The sequence below is a fragment of the Rhinopithecus bieti genome, unplaced genomic scaffold (genome assembly GCF_001698545.2).
Source record: "Rhinopithecus bieti isolate Rb0 unplaced genomic scaffold, ASM169854v2 scaffold_16234, whole genome shotgun sequence".
Taxonomy (NCBI): Eukaryota; Metazoa; Chordata; class Mammalia; order Primates; family Cercopithecidae; genus Rhinopithecus; species Rhinopithecus bieti.
Window position 1 is genome coordinate 3,114,176 of NW_016808946.1, and position 6,639 is coordinate 3,120,814.

General features: G+C 49.8%; 1 long non-coding RNA gene across 1 annotated transcript; it reads left to right on the forward strand.

Moving 5' to 3' along the window:
* Positions 1-1,009: 1,009 nt before the first annotated feature.
* On the forward strand, positions 1,010-5,592 carry LOC108539334 (uncharacterized). The gene is made up of 4 exons (XR_001888331.1): positions 1,010-1,231; positions 2,666-3,005; positions 3,268-3,550; positions 5,558-5,592. It is a non-coding gene; the product is annotated as an uncharacterized LOC108539334 (long non-coding RNA).
* Positions 5,593-6,639: the final 1,047 nt, after the last annotated feature.

A 6,639-nucleotide genomic window follows, 5' to 3' on the forward strand; every position in this document is an offset into this window, starting at 1 on the left:
GGAGGCTGAGCAAGAGAATCGCTTGAACCCGGGAGGCGGAGCTTGCAGTGAGTGGAGATGGCGCCGCTGCACTCCAGCCTGGGTGACAGAGCGAGACTCCGTCTCAAAAAAAAAAAAAGAAAAAGAGAACTGGGAGGTCATCTTAGGTGATGGGTTTCACTTTGGACACATTGAACGTGGGGCCCTGCAGAGCATCCAGTTGGCAGCATTAGAAAGGTAGACATGGGGGAGTCATTCTTTTGCAGACAGTAGTTTGTTTGTTTGTTTGTTTGTTTGTTTGTTTTTTGGAGACAGAGTCTCACTCTGCTGCTCAGGCTGGAATGCAGTGCTGCAATCTCAGCTCACTGCAACCTCTGCCTCCCAGGTTCAAGCGATTCTCCTGCCTCAGCCTCCTGAGTAGCTGCGATTACAGAAATGTGCCACCACACCCAGCTAATTTTTGTATTTTTAGTAGAGACGGGGTTTCACCATGTTAGCCAGGATGGTCTCGATCTCCTGACCTCAAGTGATCCACCCACCTTGGCCTCCCAAAGTGCTGGGATTCCAGGCATGAGCCACCGCGTCCGGCCTGGAGACAGTAGTTTAAATAAGTCCTGACATGAATGCCTTACTCAGAGGGGGCATAAAGTGAGGGGTCTAAGGCCAGCGCCCTGGGAAATGTCAACGTAAGGACTGCCAGGGGAGGAGGAACCAGGAAGCGTCAGTGACAGGGATGGAAGGGGGTGTCGTGGGGAAAAGGGCAGAGGAAGAGGGACTAGTGACCACCTCTGCTCTGAGGTCAGGTGGAGCAAGACTGGAAAGAGGCCGGGGGTTGGGAAATGAGGTCATTGGTGGCCTTGTCCCCAGTGGCTCTGGGATGTGGGCCAGAAGCCAGTCCCTGGTGTTGCAACAGGATCCAAAGGTGAAGAAGGGAGTGTAGATGCGTCTTTAAAATTCGCCTGTGGGAGGGAGGGAGGTTTTGGTTTTTGGCATGTGGGTGTTTCAAAAGCAGCAGGGAGTTGAGCTGCTTCTGGGCTGGAAGGAAGGAGCAGCAGACAGGGAGGAGAGGAGGGAAGTGGGTAGTGAAGGAGAGAGAGAACAGCCAGGGGTGGTGGGCAGAAGGAGAGGAAATGGAACCCTAGAAGCCTGCGCAGGAGGCCTCTTGCTGTTGAGCTGCAGCCGGCTGTATTTTGAGACCTCAACCTCAACCTTCTCAGCTGTGTTGGATGCGGCCTCCAGAGGCCCAGGAGAGGTAGGGATCAGACAGGGTTCAACAAGGAGCCAGAACCACGAGGTCTATCGTGGAATAAAGGATGTATTCTAGGAGTCAGGCTTCACCCAGCTGTGGCGGGGGTAGAGGGCGAGGAGGACTGCAGAAGAGGCGGGGCTGGGCATCTCGGGGAGGTGTCTTCTGTGAGTTTGCAGCAAAGGGTCTGGGGTGGGCCTGGGGTCAGTGTGGGTCAGCAAGTCCAGCCTCATCTGTGCCTCTCAAATCACGGGTGCCTTCCATCTTGACAACTCTGCCCTGAGACCTACAGGAAGGGGATTCTGAGAAATATGGCTTCCATGGTTACCAAGTGGACTGGCACTGTCCCATAGAAATAATGCAAGTCACTCAGGCACCTGGAATCCTAGCACTTAGGGAGGTGGAGGCAGGCGGATCCCTTGAGGCCAGGAGTTTGAGACCAGCCTGGCCAACATGGCAAAACCTCATCTCTATCTTTACTAAAAATACAAAAATCAGCGGGGCATGGTGACGCATGCCTGTCATCCCAGGACGTTGCAGTGAGTGACATGGTGCCACTGTACTCCAGCTGGGGCGGCAGAGCAAGACTCTGTATCCAAAAAGAGAAAGAAAGAAAGAATGCAAGTCACACATGTAATTTAAAATTGCCTAGGCTGGGAGCAGTGGCTGACACCTGTAATCCCAGTACTTTGGGAGGCGGAGGCGGGAGGATTGCTTGAGCTCAGGCGTTCAAGACCAGCTGGGGAAACATAGTGAGACCTTGTCTCTACTTTAAAAATAAAAAAAAAAAAAATGAGCTGGGCATCATGGCATATGTCTGCAGTCCCACTACTAGGAAGGCTGAGGCTTCTTGAGCCCAGGAGGTAGAGGCTGCTGTGAGCTGGGATTGAACCACTGTACTCCAGCCTGGGCAAGAGAGCAAGACCCTGTCACTAAAAAATAAAAATAAATAGGCTGGGCGTGGTGGCTCACGCCTGTAACTCCAGCACTTTGGGAGGCTGAGGCAGACAGATCATGAGGTCAGGAGTTCGAGACCAGCCTGACCAACATGGTGAAACCCTGTCTGTACTAAAAATAGAAAAATTAGCCAGGCATGGTGGTGCACACCTGTAATCCCAGCAACTCAGGAGATTGAGAAAGGAGAATTGCTTGAACGCAGGAGGCGGAATGAGCCGAGATCACGCCATTGCACTCTAGCCTGGGCGACAGAGTGAAACTCCATCTATAAATAAATAAATAAATATATAAATATAAAATTTTCTAAGTGCCACATTTTTTAAGAAGGAAAAAGAAATGGAAAGTTAATTTTAATAATTAAAGACAATATGTCCAAGACATTATCATGTAATGTATAATCAATAGAAAACATTGTTAGTGAATGCTTTATGTTGTGATTTTGCACTAAATCTTTGAAACGTGGTGCCTGTTTCACGTTTACAGAACAGCTCAACTCCAAATAGGCGCATTTCCATTGCCGTTATAGCTGGTGGCCGTCAGATTGGACAGCACGGTGGAGGTGGGTCAGGAGATGCGAGGTGAGCACTTTCGGAAGCGTCTGCATCCTGGGCCCTGGGGGAGCGCAGGGCCTGCGTCCTGATGTGAGGAACCTGTTCCTGGAGCCTGCCCCTGGCTGAGACGGTCTCCTTCCTGGCCGACACATCACCTGCTCCGTCCAGTCCATGAGAAGCAGCTGTGGCCCAAGCCCATGACCCCGCCTGACTTCCCCAGGTGCACGTCACCCTCTGTGGCAGCCCTGGATGTGCACAAGCTCCTCAGGAGGGTGGGTGAGCGGACTTTGCAGCCGGGGGCTGGAGGTGATCTCAAAGGGCACAAGGACTGGAACTGAACCAGCCACGACAGGGGACGGGGGTTTGGTCCGAGCCCCGTGGGAAGGGAAGGCCCCTCTGCTCCAGGCCCCCCAGGATCTCCAACCATGGCCCTAACGGCCGCCATGATGATGCCCACCTATGGGCTTTGGCACTTTGAGAGTGTCTTGCTGGGTGAAGGGCAAGTCACTATCAGATGCATCTGTTTAATTTTAGAACTCCATGGAACACACATCTGGATGAGAGGAAGGAGCCAGGAGCTGTGAGAAGAGGGGGAGCTGTCACTGCAAGAGTGCAAGGCCCACAGGTTCTACGGTGTGGGCGAGCAGCGGGCATCTGAGGAAGGGGCGTCAGGGGCACATGGCCAGCCCTCTTCACCCCAGTCTGCCCCAGGCCAGCCCACTAGGAGTGACCCATTTTCTCCTAGCAGGATTCCTTGCATGGGGTGGCCTGGACCTGAAACTCCCGCTCTGAGCATTCCCTGTCAACCACAGAGAAGGTTAACTCAAGTTTCTTTATTTGGCCATGACACTTTGGGGCATCTCACGGTGCTTCTTGGGTCCACTGGAGAGCCCTGGGAGCTCATAAGAGGCAAGAGGGGCCTACTTCTCCCTTGTTTGGGCTTTGTTTACTAAATACCAATATTAGATTAGGCAGCTCTGCAAACAAAACCAAGGCCTGGCCAGCTGCCCAGGGTGTTTAAAGTCCAAGGCATGAAGGCAGGGCGTGTGTCCGTGGACTTGCACATGCAAGCAGGCCAGGGGCACAGTAGGCCAGTGGGAGAGCAGCCCAGCGGAGACCTTGGTGGTCCAGGGCTGAGCAAACGCTTCCCCCACCAGTCTGTTCCAGTGCGCTCAGCACAGGAGTTAGTGGCCGTACACTTCAGCCAACGTCTTATTGTAGAAAATGACGTCCGCTGGGCGCGGTGGCTCACGCCTGTAATCCCAGCATTTTGGGAGGCTGAGGTCAGGAGTTCGAGCCCAGCCTGGCCAACATGTTGAAACTCCATCTCTACTCAAAATACAAAAATCAGCCAGGCGTGGTGATGCACGCCTATAATCCCAGCTACTCGGGAGGCTGAGGCAGGAGAATGGCTTGAACCTGGGAGGTGGAGGTTGTACTGAGCCGAGATTGCGCCGCTGCACTGCAGCCTGGGCGACAGAGCGAGACTCCGTCTCAAAAAAAAAAAAAACCAAAAAAAGATGGCATCCATAATGTTGATAAAAGTGGAGGTATTAGGGGAAGGGAGACACCCTGTCAACTTTTCATCAGCTCACATTTGACCCTCAGCTTTTTTCTATTAATCTAGTTATCATATCAACAGCGTTCTCACAAATGACCAAAGACAGTGTCGGTGGCTCTCAGTGTTTGAATGTAAAAATTTATAATGTTTTAAAAATGTCACCAGACTGAAAACAGGAATGGTGAATCATTGGTTGTAAACCATCACCTGAGCGTGGTAATTCCATCTCCATCTTAAGCAGAAAAAACATACTTACCCATGTGCCCAGGGGCTCACCCCAGCACACCTCTTGCCCACTTAGCCTAGTTGCTGGTCAAATGACTGAGTGGGGTTTACATATCCTTCAGGCTTTATAGGTGGAATTCCTGAAACACATCTGTCTAGAAGAGGAGAGGTAGTATTGAAAAGGGAAGAGGAAGTAGACAGCCTGGAGAGCTGTTTGTTAAATGCTATCTCTTACCTTCTGTGTTTGTTTTTACGAACGCTTGCCTTATCTCTCTCCTCCCGCCCACTCTGTCATTCAACTACCCAGTTCCCCACCCTGGTTTCTTGTGTATTTTTTTCCAGGAAGACACACGCACAAACACACACACACACACATATACATGTATATATAAAGCAATTAGATCCCATCCTTCCTGAGTCCACCCTTCCTGGACAGCCCCCGAACCCAGCACACAAACACACTATTATTTTTCACATCTCAATCCACCCTTGATCTCGTACCCTAGTCCAGCCACTGCTCAATTCTTTGCTCTCTTTAAAATACGATTTGTCAAATTATATGTGTGTGTATTGGCAATTGCATATATATCTGTATATTTACTCTCCACCCCTCCTTTTTTTTTTTTTTTGAGATAGAGTCTTGCTCTGTCACCTAGGCTGGAGTGCAGTGGTGCAATCTTAGCTCACTGCAAGCTCCACCTCCCGGGTTCAAGTGATTCTCCTACCTCAGCCCCCCAACTAGCTGGATTACAGGTGTGTGCCAACACGCCCTGCTAATTTTGTTTTTTGTATTTTCAGTAGAGACAGAGTTTCACTATGTTGGCCAGGCTGGTCCCGAACTCCTGGCCTCAAGTGATCCACCTGCCTTGGCCTCCCAAAGTGCTGGGATTACAGGCGTGAGCCGCCGCGCCCAGCCTCTTTTTCCATTTTTTATTTTTCACAAAGATTCCAACATAGCACTTCCTTGCATTTTTCCCTTTGTCTTGGTGATTGCTCCTTATCAGCACATGACCTTTCTTTTATTTTTTATTTTTAAAGGCTTTTCAAGTGAAGCGGTGGGAGTGGAGAAGGAGTAAAGAAATCTGTAACTGGTTGGTATCGGTGAGTTGTGAGCAGCTGCCTGAAGAGCAGTCTGTTTTCTTGGATTATGACATGATTTCCATTGTATAGAAATACCGTATTTGTTCCTCCAGTCCCTACCCATGGTTACTTAGGTCGTTTGCAGGCTTCCAATCTTCTTGCTCTTACAAGGCTGCCACGAATCAACTTGTGCATACTTGATTTTTTTGATAAGTTAAAAAGTCCTAGAGGAGAAATTGCTGAATCCTTTGTGCACCTGTAATTTTGATAAACGTTGCTAAATTGCCTTCCATAGGGTTTGCACCAATTTACACAGCCACTAGAAATGAATTAGAGTGCATTTACCCACTCCCTTACCCATGCAATCTGTTAGCAAACTTTCTGAACTTTGCCAATTTGGAGAAAATGGGTATCTCAGTGTAGTTTGAATGTATAATGTATACTTCTCTTATGGGAAATTAGGTTTAAGAGCCATTTCCTTTTCCGTGAACTATGTTTTAAACATCTTTTCTGGTTTGTTTGTTTTTTGAGACGGAGTCTCACTCTGTTGCCCAGACTGGAGTGCAGTGGTGCAATCTCAGCTCACTGCGGCCTCCATCTCCCGGGTTTAAGTGATTCTCCCGCCTCAGCCTCCCAAGCAGCTGGGAACTATAGGGACGCACCACCACACTTCACCATGTTGGCCAGGCTAGTCTTGAACTCCTGACCTCAAGTGATTGCCTGCCTTGGCCTCCCAAAGTGCTGGGATTACAGGCATGAGTCACCGCACTCAGCCTCTTATCTGTATTTTTATTCTTATCTGCATTTTCAATCCTTATCTGTTATTTTAAAGGCTGAAACAAATCTCTAAATGTTAAAAAAAAAAAATGGAAAAATTATAGGCCGGGCGCGGTGGCTCAAGCCTGTAATCCCAGCACTTTGGGGAGGCCGAGACGGGCGGATCACGAGGTCAGGAGATCGAGACCATCCTGGCTAACACGGTGAAACCCTGTCTCTACTAAAAAAATACAAAAAAACTAGCCGGGTGATGTGGCGGGGCG